Consider the following 13,764-nt stretch of genomic DNA (forward strand, 5'->3'; position numbering starts at 1 on the left):
TTGACCGGAGGTGTGACTGTGAGTGTGAATGGTTGTCTGTCTCTATGTGTTGGCCCTGTGATGGACTGGTGACCTGTCCAGGGTGAACCCCACCTCTCACCTGAAGGCTGCTGGGATAGGATCCAGCCCCCATGACCCTTAACAGGATAAGAGGTAGAAGATAAATAGATGGATGGATGTTCATTATTTATAAGCTTAGTATATATTGTTGAGTAGCTATATTCAGCTTTATTTTTTTGGGAGATACTGGACTTCATGCTTTTATTTGTTTATTCTTTGACCAGTGTGCTTTTTATTTAACCACAAAATGATACTTTAATAAAGCAAAGTAGCAAAACATCATTTCTCTTGTGTCCTCTTTGGATGATATGTGGATCAATGAGATTTCAGCAGTGAAAGAGAAATATGTGAGTGAGTGAGAGTGAGAGTGTGTTTGTGAGTGTGTGTGTGTATGGGAGAGAGAGAGAGAGAGAGAGAGAGAGAGAGAGAGAGAGAGATCAGCATTACTCTTGTCAGTCATGGTGAGTGAGCTTCTGTCCATTTCTTCCTCTCTTAATGTTGAAGACGTGGTATTTGTGCCCATTGGGGTAAAGGAGACGTGTGTTTATGTGTGTGCATGTGTGTGTGTGTGTCTCAGTGTGTTTGTATACACAATTGAATAGGCTACACTGCAGTAGTACCAGCACATGCAGGAAAAAACAAACAAAAAAAACCCCCTTTCATTTTAATCCATTCATTTAAATGGAGCTAATTAGAGAGCTGTCAAGGGGGAGGGCTTTTACATTGGCCATTGTTGTGTGTTTGTGTGTGCATGTGTGTGTGTGTATGTTAGAAGCAGGTTTTTCACAAGATAAATGAATGCAGTTTAACAGTGCAGTAAATACAGAGATTTCACAGGGGTATTACTACTCTAGCTCTCTTTAATTTCCATTTAACTCTGTCTTTGTTACACTCACTCACACACACACACACACACACTCCACTCTGGACTCACTAATTAATTATTTGACTCTTGCAAACTCTCCTGTTTTCATGTATCAGGCATCCTGAAGAGACTAAATCTAGATTTTAAGTGATTTGAAATGAACACTAATGACAGCTTTTTCTTATTGAACTTGCGAAAAAATGTTCTGACAACTCCATCCATCCATCCATCATCATCTTCCGCTTATTCCTACTAGTAAGGGTCGCAGGGGGGCTGGAGCCTATCCCACCATCTTCAGGTGAGAGGCGGGGTTCACCCTGGACAGGTCGCCAGTCCATCGCAGGGCCATCATACAGAGACGAACAACCATCCACACTCACATTCATACCTACGGTCAATTTAGAGTATCAATCAGCCTAGTCCCCAAATTGCATGTCTTTGGACGGTGGGAGGAAGCTGGAGTACCCGGAGAGAACCCACGCAGGCACGGGGAGAACATGGAGACTCCACACAGAAAGATCCTGTGATGGAGCCGGGACTCGAACCCGGAACCTTCTTGCTGTGAGGCCACAGTGCTGACCACTGCAACACCGTGCAGCCCTTCTGACAACTCACGTGAGTCAAATATAAACACAGGGCTGCAGCACGTAATTGGCATGTAATCCTGTAGTGGTGACTGATGCAGATAGAGCTCATTCCTACTAAAATACCTGTTTCCCATTATGAGCCGCCAGGAGGCACAAAAAGCACTTATAGTGGAAAAATAAGCCCCTAATAACTGTGTCGAAGAGCGGTGATAAAGTTTTAAACCCTTATGATTTATCTTTGTTACTTTTTCATCTTAGGATCTGCAAAACCTTTACATTTTGAGTTAATCTCGTCTATCTGTGATTACCTTTTGGTTCTGTCTCTCGTCCCTTGACGTCATATTCTGTGTCTTAAGATATAGTTATTTGTCATCATAACCCTGTATATCATTATCATCGATCACTTCAGAGTGGCGTAGTTAACTGTGAGGGTATATATATATATATATATATATATATATATATATATATATGTATATAAATATATATATACATATATATATATATATATATATATATGTATATAAATATATATATATATATATATATATATATATATATACATGTATCTGCGTGTGTGTATCTAAGAGATATAAGAGATAACGCAGTGATAAAACAATATTAGCTTTATTTATGAAGCGAGTGAATCTTTACAGACAGCAAAAACAGAACAATTAAGTGATGAATCAGTCAGGCACACATTCATTACAGCCTGCTACTTCAGAAGCTGCCATGCTTGACAAAGGACGGGGCAAAAATAAACAACAGCGTGGAGATAAAAACAGATCGGTAAAGACAGGTGGAGTGAACATGAGAAAAAATTAAGGAGGAAAATATGACTTTTTTTCTTCTGTGCAAGTAGCAGGCAATTTCTCTTTAATGCAGGGAACCATTTCAACTTCATTTACCTTCCCCATTAAAAATGTAATTGCAACACTAGTTGAGAGTGACGATTCCATCAAAACTTCAAAATGAATCCTACATTGATATGAAACAAATTATAGCTTGTTCTCCGTAATGTCGTATGAGAAGCAGCTGGGTGTTCATATCTAGAAATCATTTCAAATCCCTATTCACAGCCAATTTGTTTCATTTTCTTTAGGCAATCACCGAAACTGTTATTTTCATCATTACCTGATGACATTTTTGAGTGATACCAGGAGTATCAAAGCAGCGGTGGCTGAGCAGGAAGATAAAGGTGGTACATTTTACAACCAAGACGAAACTTATGACTCCTTGTTGTTGTTTTTTTTGTTGGTTTTTTTGAGCTTGTTAAAAGTTACAGAACTTTTTTGGCTTCAGCATGTTCACACCAGGGAGCTGCAGTCACTGCTGGTGGCAGCTCGCTATAAACAACACAAACAGAGCCCGTCTTCAATATTCCGTTTACACGGGCAGAATTGTGCCTGTGTGGACCTGAGTGAGCGCCAATCACTGAGATCTCAAATTCACATCTGACTCTACATGTCTCGACAATAAAACAAACCTCCCCAGATCCAACAAGTGTGTGAATACATTTGATTACTAATGTTTGATGTGCAATCTACAGCAATATGTTTATTAATTGAAAATAAAACCTATATTCACTCTTGTGTTTCATATGAACAGGAAATGATACAAAACTTTGAACCCTTTCACAGAAATCATAAAGAGACCCCACAATATTTGCCCAAAATTTCCAGTCTTATTTTTCTGTCTTGTCCAGGTGTCCATCCACGACAGAGACTCTTGAGGACCTGCTACAACTCAAAAAGAAGAAATAATGTAATACACAAGACTAACAAGGTCATTTGAGATAACACACCTCATGGTTTACACAATGGTGTTATTTGCAGACACAAATGTTGTTGTTTTTTTCACCAAAACTGCAGAGGCAGTAATGTGAAGATGTATGAATATAGTGAAAAAGTCCCCACTATGACTCTGAGTTCAATTGAGGCAGCACTGTTGAGCCTCTTGGAAAGCAGAAGAAGGGAGGGGAAGAGTTCGGCCAATCATAGAGCTGGATTAATCTCTCCTGCCTTTAGCCAAATATCAAACAGGGACAATTGACAAATCTGTGATGTCATTTCAAGAGACTGCAAATCGACGGCGACATGAAGTAGATTTTTATCCCCATATCGTCCCCGAGCATCACTCCATCTGGCTGGATGAGTCATCTGACTCCTGTGCAGAGGTAAATGAACTGGGTTGGATGTGGGAGATTAAAAGTTCTGAAAAGAGTTAACTTACAACAGACATCCCAAACTTCTGGAAGTATTGAATGTTAATAATTTTAGAACAGCATTATGTAATTTGTTTGTTCATCAGCCCAGATAGCAAACACCTTTGGGCCTAATCTGGGACACATTGCGCTTACAGTTCAGTTACGGTACTGGCAAGTGCTGAGTGGTCCAGATGTGTCCCTGATTTAATGAGCTGGGCTTGACTTGTGTCAGATGCTGATGCGAGACATATAAGGTAGACCTGTGACTGGTTTCAACTGCATTCACTGTGGCCTTGTTCAGACTGCAGGCAAAACTGATTTATTGCTCACCAAATCTTTTTCAATCCAAGTAGTTATTGGTTAAGGATGAGATCAGATTTGTTGCATCCAGAAATTACCAACCTATCCACAAGACACTTATTTTGAAATGATAAAATTCCACTGAAAAACTGGTCCAGCTTCTCGAGCATCCCGACTGAGACAAATACGTGGAAATCAGACTCAAATCAGATTTCAAACCGCTTCTAAATGAGGTAAGGATCAGAATTAGATTTCCTTTGGGTTTTCTTTTTTGGGATGTTCACACTATTTATAATAATCTGGATTCAAATCTGTTTGACCAGGTTCCTGAGGTCAACATTTTCAGAGCCCAAAAAGGGGGTCTAAAAACACATTTGGGCCAAATATTCATTGCCGTTAGGGAGGCATTTATGTTTAAGGAGGATGAATGTGAAAGTCTGTATTGTTCTTGTACTGGTTAATAAATTGGCAGTACCATTAAGTTATGATGTCAGTGTGTCGCAGCTTGTTAAACATGACTTTCTGTGGTACGATATTAAAAATCAATTTCGCTGCTAAACTCACAACTGTAATGAGAGGAGTAGATCATGACCATAACTTGCACCCTTTAAGATTCGTGTTGTAATGGAGCTGGATGTACGTGCTATAAAAGCTTCAAAGCAACAAAGGTGATTATGCAAAAGTTTTCCCTGCAAGCAAAAAACCCAGAGTTTGTTCCAACTTCACATTAAGATACTAATATCAATTTTCATTTAAAAGGCGTAAGACAGTATAATTGTGTTGTATTCATCATAGCCAGTTTATATGTAGAATAAATTGATGATGAGTGAGTGTAAGCAGAAGTGCTGCAATACACATTTATGGTATTTTTCCCAAGGTTGGCAGGTCTGCTTTTTTCAATCTCCCAACTACAAACAACCACGTCTGGTCCAGGCTGTGAGCCTCAGCACTGCTGGATAAATATAGATGCTACAAGCCGTGGTGTGGCAAGTGAATTGATTGTAACAACATGAGGCAGAAAGTAAAGCAGACAGAGCTGGACAGCGGCATGCAGCAAACATTTGTTGAACCTTACTTTGATCTGATTCTGAGTACACAGAAAATCATTGGTTCACGGAATCCAGCCAGACACATTATATTGCATTCAGTTCAGTGCGGCGGAATTACACACAAACAGAGAGAGCAGAGATGGATATCCAGTGATGCTGAAGTAGCACTGAGCAGGACTGTTGTGTAACTCATCCAATCAGCCTAAATCACAAAGTAGGGCTGCGCACAGAAACAAAGCTTCCTGTTCCTGCTAATTGAGACACTGCAGAGTCAACCTCATTACCCAAATGACTCTCTGATATTAAGGAGTCATTTCAAAAAAAGTGGAGAAGTAAAACTAAGTAGCAACAAAAGCTGCATAATCATCCATCACCACAATTTCATGGACGGCAAAATTCCAATATTAGCCCGATTAAGACATAAGTCTGATAAAGGACAGACACAGTTGGCAGTGGGAAGGAAGCCAGATGAGGGTGAATGTCCTGGTCATTGTACTGGGGGCAGGGAGTCTGGGGGGAATAGTGTGATCCTTCCAAGTGGCTGCCGACTCCACATGTCACTGAGAAAGAATGTGGTTGTCGATGGACCTCCTTGGATCAACGGGAGCAGAAGAGTAACTGTAGAATGTTCAACTGAGGACACATCCAAAGGTCATCTAGTCAGTAAACAAATGAGTAGGTATTCTGATTTTAGTCTCATTATTGAAGTGTACGCTGAAGATTTTACTGTGTTTTGAGACAAACTGCTCGGTGACTCATGCTCTAGCTTAGCAGTGAGTGGTACATACTTGTTTCCATGTGACTTGTTTACAAAAGAAAATATTGCTGCTGATAAAAAATCATGATAGTCAAATGACAGAAATCATTTCAGAGCAAATGACAGAACTGTGTTCAGGATAAAGGAATGTGATCCCTCCATCATCCTGCCATTAACCTGACAAGGCTATGTAGCATGTTAACAGGAATATTAGTGGAATCTTGAATGAAAACACTCTCCAGAGTGAAACCTGGAGTCTGGAGTTATGATACATAACTACCAGTAATGCTTTTTCGGTTTTAGAATAAGGAAGTTTGGGAAAGGAGTAGAGAGGGGGAGTGGAATGACGAGGGGGAGGGGGGGGGGGACAGTACCTCACTATGAACTTGTTAAATGTCTGCATCTGCTCATCCCCTGTGGTGAATGCCTGTGTGTCTCACCCTTTAGTCACTGAGAGCTTCCTTAACGAGGTGCTCTTAATTGCCGAACTCTGTTGGGAGTTACTTTTTCCTCTCTGTTGCCCCCCCCTCCTCCTCTCTTCATATGCTTACTTTTCTTTTATGCTTCTCTGACTATCCGTCTTCCCTCATTTATCTTTGTCTCTGGCTTTGTTCATATGATATATTTGCTTTCCCTTTTGCTTCAAAGTGTCCTGAGGTTGTTTTCACTTTATGAATATTGTGTGTGTATGTGTGTGTGTGTGTGTGTGTGTGTGTGTGTGTGTGTGTGAGTTGTTTATATGTGTGTCTGCTTTTTTTTTTTTCCACATCTGTGTTGACCTTCAGAAGGAGAGGAAAAATCTATGATTGGTCTGGTGTATGTGTGTTAAAGCAGGTCAACATCTCCATCTGCCTTGTTACCATTTATATTGTTTTCTTGACTTGTGTGTGTGTGTGTGTTTGTGTGCTACATTTGTGAAGCAACTATACATACGGAGTGGCACGTTTCCATGAAAATAGTAACATGACTCAGGAGGTAGATAATGTCTGGTAACAAAAGAGTCGGGGATTCAATCCCTGCCTGTGCGCACACACATGTGAGAAAACTGAAGAATGCCGTCCAAAAGTACACTCCATATTGATTTCTGTGTGTGTGTGTGTGTGTGTGTGTGTGTGTGTGTTAGCTGGTGAAACCATCTGTATTTCGTGAGCTCAAAGTCCCTTTTGTCAGCATCAGCTCATCATCCCATCATCAACAGTGGGAACCAATCAGAAGGAGGAGGAACAGTTAGAGCACAGTCCTGAGTGGCTGGATAACGTTTTAATTTCTCATAGGCATTTTCAGATAGGAGATACTGGGACGTAGCTGCAGAGCTCAACTCTTGAACTTGAACTCTTGAACTGTTTAACTATATGGTGTATGTATGTGTAGCTTCATTTAACGATCGTGTGTGTGTGTGTGTGTGTTTGTGTGTGTGTGTGTGTGTGTGTGTGTGTGTGTGTGTGTGTGTGTGTGTGTGTCTCGATATGCCCACTTGGAGAGAATAAAAAGGATGTCTAGGTGAGTCAGATGGCTGCATTGCGTTATTGGCTGGCTGACATTCCGATTGTCTGGAGATACCCTGAAGCTGCAGCACAGAAATGTAACCTGGATATAAAGTCGATTACTAGAAGGAGAGAGAGAGAGAGAGAGAGAGAGAGAGAGAGAGAGAGAGAGAGAGAGAGAGAGAGAGCGAGAGAGAGAGAGAGGGAGAAGCTGCCTCTGGGATGACATGTCAAAGAGACCTTTAGAGAGAAAGATTTTGAGTGTTTTGCCTCACCTTATCTCTCCACTATTGCCATTTCTCCTCGCCTGCAGGAATATGCAAGAATCACCGGGCAAGAATCTATCCTGGATCCTCATTGCATATTTAAATATTTCTCAAACTTTGCAATGAGTGACTCGGTAAAAAAAAAGACCAGGAGAAACTTTGTATCTGACTTGACGCCTGGTCACAGAGCCAAAATGTGGAGAGGTTGTTCCATAGATCAGTTTGTAGTTGTGTCCACCGTGTGTTCCTGGATATTCTGTGTTCATCTGTTGTCTGTGGTTCAGTAATATTCGACTCTTCAGAGTACCGAAGCAGTAAAACACATAACATGATTCGGCTATGACGCTTTTAATGCAGTTGTAAGAACAAAACTTGTCACTCATATTTTCAGATGTTTGTGTATTAAAGTCGGTTTCTAAGAATGTTTCTCCGAGAGTAGTGAGCCTTTAAATAAACCTGTTTAGCTCTGGTACTGCAGGAGGCTGAGAGATGACGAACACACCACTGGTACTGAAATATCAGTTCCTCTGTAGAGTCCAGCAGACTTAAAACTCAACAGAAAAAGAAAAAGAAAATCTCACACTTTGGAACGACTTTAGTGGGAGATAAAGGTTGGAGAGGGTTGCACTCGAGATGCTTCATTGGTGCATTTGAACTTTTCAACCCACTCACTCACTCACTCACTCACTCACTCACTCATTCACTCACTCACCACAATTGTTACAGGGCTTGACACCAGAGGGCAACTAATATGATTACATGGCAGTATACAATAGGTGCATGCACAGTATGTATTTAGCAGTTAGAGGCTAGTACCAGTCCTAGTACTGATGATAACTAGAAAGCAGTAGGAGATGACATACAGTACTTCGGCTAAAGTGAACTTGGGGCCACTGACATGTTTGTGCTTGGGTTGTGACCAAAGCTGCAAGCAGCACTCACGTCCCTACGCTCATTTGAGTGTGACGCTGTTGTGTCGAGTGAGATGGAGGTCAGTGTTACAACCCAAAAGTGTCCAGGGGTGAGGGAAGCAACATAATACAAATAAGAGCAAATGTATGTAAAAGGCAAACTGACGTTAGTTGAAACAACTTAAATACAGGCTACGAGGGCCGGAGAAAATGTAACACAAAAGGGTGGAACTAAACTAAACTGGCAACACAAAACCAGCCCTAACTCGCAAAGGCTTGACTCTCACGGTGTGGGGTGTACCACTGGGAGAGGCTGTGGGTGACGGCTAACCATCCATCCATCCATCCATCCATCCATCCATCCATCCATCCATCCATCCATCCATCCATCCATCCATCCATCCATTTTCTTTGGCTCCTCCTGTTAAGGGTTGCCGGGGGACTGGAACCTGTCTCAGCAGCTTTCAGGCGAGAGGCGGGGCTCACCCTGGACAGGTCACCAGTCCATCACAGGGCCAACACGTATAGACAGACAACCATTCACACTCACAGTCACACCTACGGTCAATTCTGGAGAAATATGTAGTCCTAGTGCCTTGGCGTTTCCAGTTTCTAATATCTGGAGTGAAAGTACCACAAAAACCATGTCTAAGAACCTATTAGAGAGTGCATAGCGGGGCAGACCGTCCACACCAAGTCACAGCCGCTGCGACCGGGGACTCCAAACGGCTTTTAAAAGGGTTGGTGTGAACAGCTGATGAGCCCTGATTGGCCGGAACTGCTTACACACCAGGTGGGAGAACACTGGGCAGGAATGGAGGTGGGTGGACCGGAGGCGTGGAATTGATCATTCGACGCACTCAGAGGAGTATATCAAAAGTTAAAAAAAACCTAGGTCATTTTCTGTTGCCACCTGGTAGCGCTGTAACAAAGCTGCCCAAAAATTAAAAACTCATTTGCAAGCTTTTGCATAATCCTGCTGACAAACACCACTGAAAACAAGACATCCTTAGCAGAGATAACCAAGTTTTGCTTACCAATAGGCCTATTTTTTAAACGATATCGCAAACAATGTCATTTTCTTATTGACATAGATAAACACTGTGTTGGTGCTGGCACTCCAAAGTCTTTAAACAACAGCCACCATGATTTGTTTCTCTCTGCTGTCTGCAGGGACCTGGCTTCCTACATATTTTCAACAACTACTCAATATAAATCACACACTGTGGTGCCACCTTCCATCCAAACAAAGAAGAATGCCTACAGTTATATGATAACACAATTCATTTTCCCCTAGATTTCTGCAGGGATAGGCCCTGAGTTACAATGGCTTTCTGCCATGTTTGGATAACTTTACTCTGGTGATATCATGCAGAAATGAGCTGCAGAATGATGAATGGGCTGTTGCCGATAGTTGGAATCAACAGTGAATGAGATCACATGTTTTCATTCCCTTGACAATACTGACATATTGTCCCTAATTCTGCTTCAATTCTGATAAGACTGTGTCTGGCGAATTGTAATTGGATGATAAAATATGAAATTTTAGTTGACAAGGTTCAAGGTTTGTGATAAATGTGAAGCTCAAGCACCCAACCCTTACTGATGATTTCTTTGACAAAGAGCTGTGGTTAAAAAAAACAAAACAAAACTTGGCAAGTCAATAGACATTCAGCTATTTTGCGCCACTTGTAATCTTGGTGACCCTTTACTCGATATCCACTTGATACGAGGACACTCATTCTTCCGTATCTAACTCTCTCTGTCCCTTGATAGGACTAAATCTCAAGCCACCATTACTTTTATAATCATGATGAACGACATGGCACTGTCAACTCTAGAAAGTGAAAGCTTTATTCTCACAGGGGGTGCTGGAGACTTCAGACAAAATTTAAATCACTCTTGTTCTGCAGTAAGTCAATGTTGCCCCGTCTTTCGTCCCCGAGTGCACTTGTTTTGGAAAAAAAAAGAAAAAACATTTCATTTTCCTCTTGTCAGAGGCAGAAATGAAATGGGAATTTAAATAATGTGGGTCAATCATAATATCATATGGGACAAATCCTCCAACAGAAGCCAAACTCAATTAACTTTTTCAGTTAACTTTGCTATCAATGCTTCTATGTACTTTGGATTTGTAGTATTTTGATGTTTTCACAAGGACCTTTGAGTGTACTGCAAGTTCCTGTAAATCAAAACCCTGATTTACCATCCATGACTGGCTGTGTCAAACAGAGATAACTACAGTACGTGTCAGCTCACAATGCAGCTCTGGTCACAGCGGAGGGAAACTTAACGTAGATAAACAACTCTAAATTTAGCACCGTCACATTCATATTCACACCCTGAGAATATTCTTTCTTTATTATGCACAGATCCATACGGCTCGAGAATACTTGTGTGGGATGCATACAGAATAGATGTGTCTTAGAAGCATAAATGAAAGACATGGGAAAACAGCATCATTATTAGGATGTTATTTCACTACTGTTTCCTTGTCATCACTCCCTAACTTTTGCTGTCACTTTTGGATGAATTTAATAGCTTATATTCGCTCCTCTCTCTCTGTCTGCCTGGACACACACACACGCACGCACGCACGCACGCACGCACGCACGCACGCACGCACGCACGCACACACACACACACACACACATCCTTGTACTCATATGTTTGTGAGGACTTTCATTGATATAATGCATTCCCTACCCCTCACCCTAAACCTAACCATCTCAACTGACTGCCTGACCCTAACCTTGACCCTAAACCTAACCAGACCTTATTCTAACCTCGACCCTACAACCAAGTCTTGACCTTCAAACGGCCCTTTGAAGATGTGAGGACCGGCTAAAATGTCCTCACTTTCCAAAAATATCCTCACTCTGTTGGTTAAATACATATACTAGTCCTCCATATGTAGCAAGTACAAGAACACACACACGTACACACACACGCACACACACGTATACACACACACACACACACACACACTGTGCTTGTGTTTAACTTTGATCTGTTGCTCAGTATGTCAGACAATTTGGAATCATGCACTTTCATCAGAATGCAGTGTGTACCATGAAGTAGAAAAGAGAGCAAAGGTTACTGCCCTTTGACACACACAACCACGGACACACACACACACACACACACACACACACACACACACACACACACACGCACACACAAGCACGTACGCACACGTTTTGCAATTATGCAAACAACATCCCCTTATTGTGGCTCTGCATGCGTCCAACACTTCATCAAGTTAGTAACTAAACAGATGTTAGTTTTGTTGTTGGTGGTGTGGCGATCAGAGGAGTAAATGGACTCATTGAGGTTTTTATGTTTCAGCCATGTCTCACCTTGAGGCAATTTCTTCAAATTTAGCTCAAGTCTCAAGATGAACTGAAGAGAATTTGTAGGTCAAAGGTCACTGTCATCTCACACGTTCACAGTATCTCTCCTATTAACAAGACATTTCTGCAGTGCCTTGATGGAAGACTCTAGGTCTCTTTGGTACTTTCACCTCATATGAAAATCACAAGAGGCACCCTTGAGAAACTTCTTCAAATGTAGTACCAAAAAACTTTTGGCGGTCAGAGGCCAAGATTAGAGTGACAGGGATCCACCACAAAAGGGTACAACCATGAAGTGGTATTCCTAGTTCATTTTTAAAAAAAATCTGCTTCAAGGGCACATTTGTGGAGGAGCATTTGGCAAAATATGGGTGGGTTGGTATCAGTGTTTGAGGGCCATGGTTGTTGTTTTTTCACACTCCAAAATATCAGCATAACATATTAAATATAGTCTGGTAATCCAGCATTGCAACCATTCTGACAGTTGATTATCCAGGAGGATGTGTCGTAATGTATGGGAAGCAGAAATACATTGCGAACTATTCAGCAGTTTTTTCGCAGTTGAACCTAATGAGTCCTGTGTGTGTGTGTGTGTGTGTGTGTGTGTGTGTGTGTGTGTGTGTGTGTGTGTGTGTGTGTGTGTGTGTGTGTGCGTGCAGCAAAATACACACAATACAACAGAAGTTTTGTTTTACTTCACAGTCCCCTGCATATTGAGCTTTGAGTTGTGCATTGAAAGTTTTTTTTTTCTTTACAGTTTGGAATGGTATCCCCAGTAAACATACACCTGAGAACCCAGCTGCCTATAAAGATAACACACGCATGAATTAAAGAAACACAACATATGCAATATTCCGTTACAGCATTTTTTTTCTTTTGTGATGACGGAGGATGAGATATCCTGGCCACATACAGCAGTGACATCGGATTAGCTGAACTTGTTTAACATGATGTGGTAAATGATCTCTGATACAAGCTTTTATCTTGGTTTACTTTTGCTCTACCCTGAAGCATGAATATATGAGTGTTTCCATGGTTACCTGCAATTAGATGCAGTATCTGTTTTACAGTAGAACAGTGATACCCTGATACTTATAATTATGTGTGAAAAGCATTATTTCCTTTGACAGTGGCCATAATTATACTTCTTACTTCTTTCGTATTCAGATGCCCAGCAGCATAGGGTGAACGATTGATTAATGAGTGTTGTTATATTTCACCTTTAGTAGTTTGGCCAGGACAAAATATTGAGTGAGTGGCACAGTGGTGCAGTGGTCAGCACTGTCGCCTCACAGCAAGAAGGTTCCAGGTTCAAGTCCCGGCTCCATCACAGGATCTTTCTGTGTGAGTCTGCATGTTCTCCCTGTTCCTGTGTGGGTTCTCTCTGGTACTCCAGCTTCCTCCCACAGTCCAAAGACATCAAGAGGGGACGAGGCTGATTGATACTCTAAATTGACTGTAGGTGTGACTGTGAGTGTGAATGGTTGTCTGTCTCTATGTGTTGGTCCTGTGATGGACTGGTGACCTGTCCAGGGTGAACTCCGCCTCTTGCCTGAAGTCTGTTGGGATAGGCTGCAGCCCCCCCCCCCCCCGACCCTTAACAGGAGAAGTGGTAGAAAATGGATGGAAAATGGAAAATATCCAGTGATTTGGTTCAAACATATTGTTTCCCAGGAGTGTAAAGCTGCATCGCAATGTTCCACTTGTCCTGCTTTTACAGTAGAAATGTGAACTGGAAACATCTTTCACTCACAGCCCTGACACTAACAAGCATCTTTTCCATTTGATACTCAGGGCTTTCCTCATTTTTCTAACCTTGTGAATTCAGCTGGGACTTTCAAAGATACCATGGGATGAATCTCATGCACGTGCGCACACACACACACACACACACACACACACACACACACACACACACACACACAC

The sequence above is a fragment of the Aulostomus chinensis genome, chromosome 8 (assembly GCF_037954235.1).
Source record: "Aulostomus chinensis isolate RoL2024-O1b breed Wild chromosome 8, RoL_Achi_v1.0, whole genome shotgun sequence".
In the NCBI taxonomy this organism is placed as follows: domain Eukaryota; kingdom Metazoa; phylum Chordata; class Actinopteri; order Syngnathiformes; family Aulostomidae; genus Aulostomus; species Aulostomus chinensis.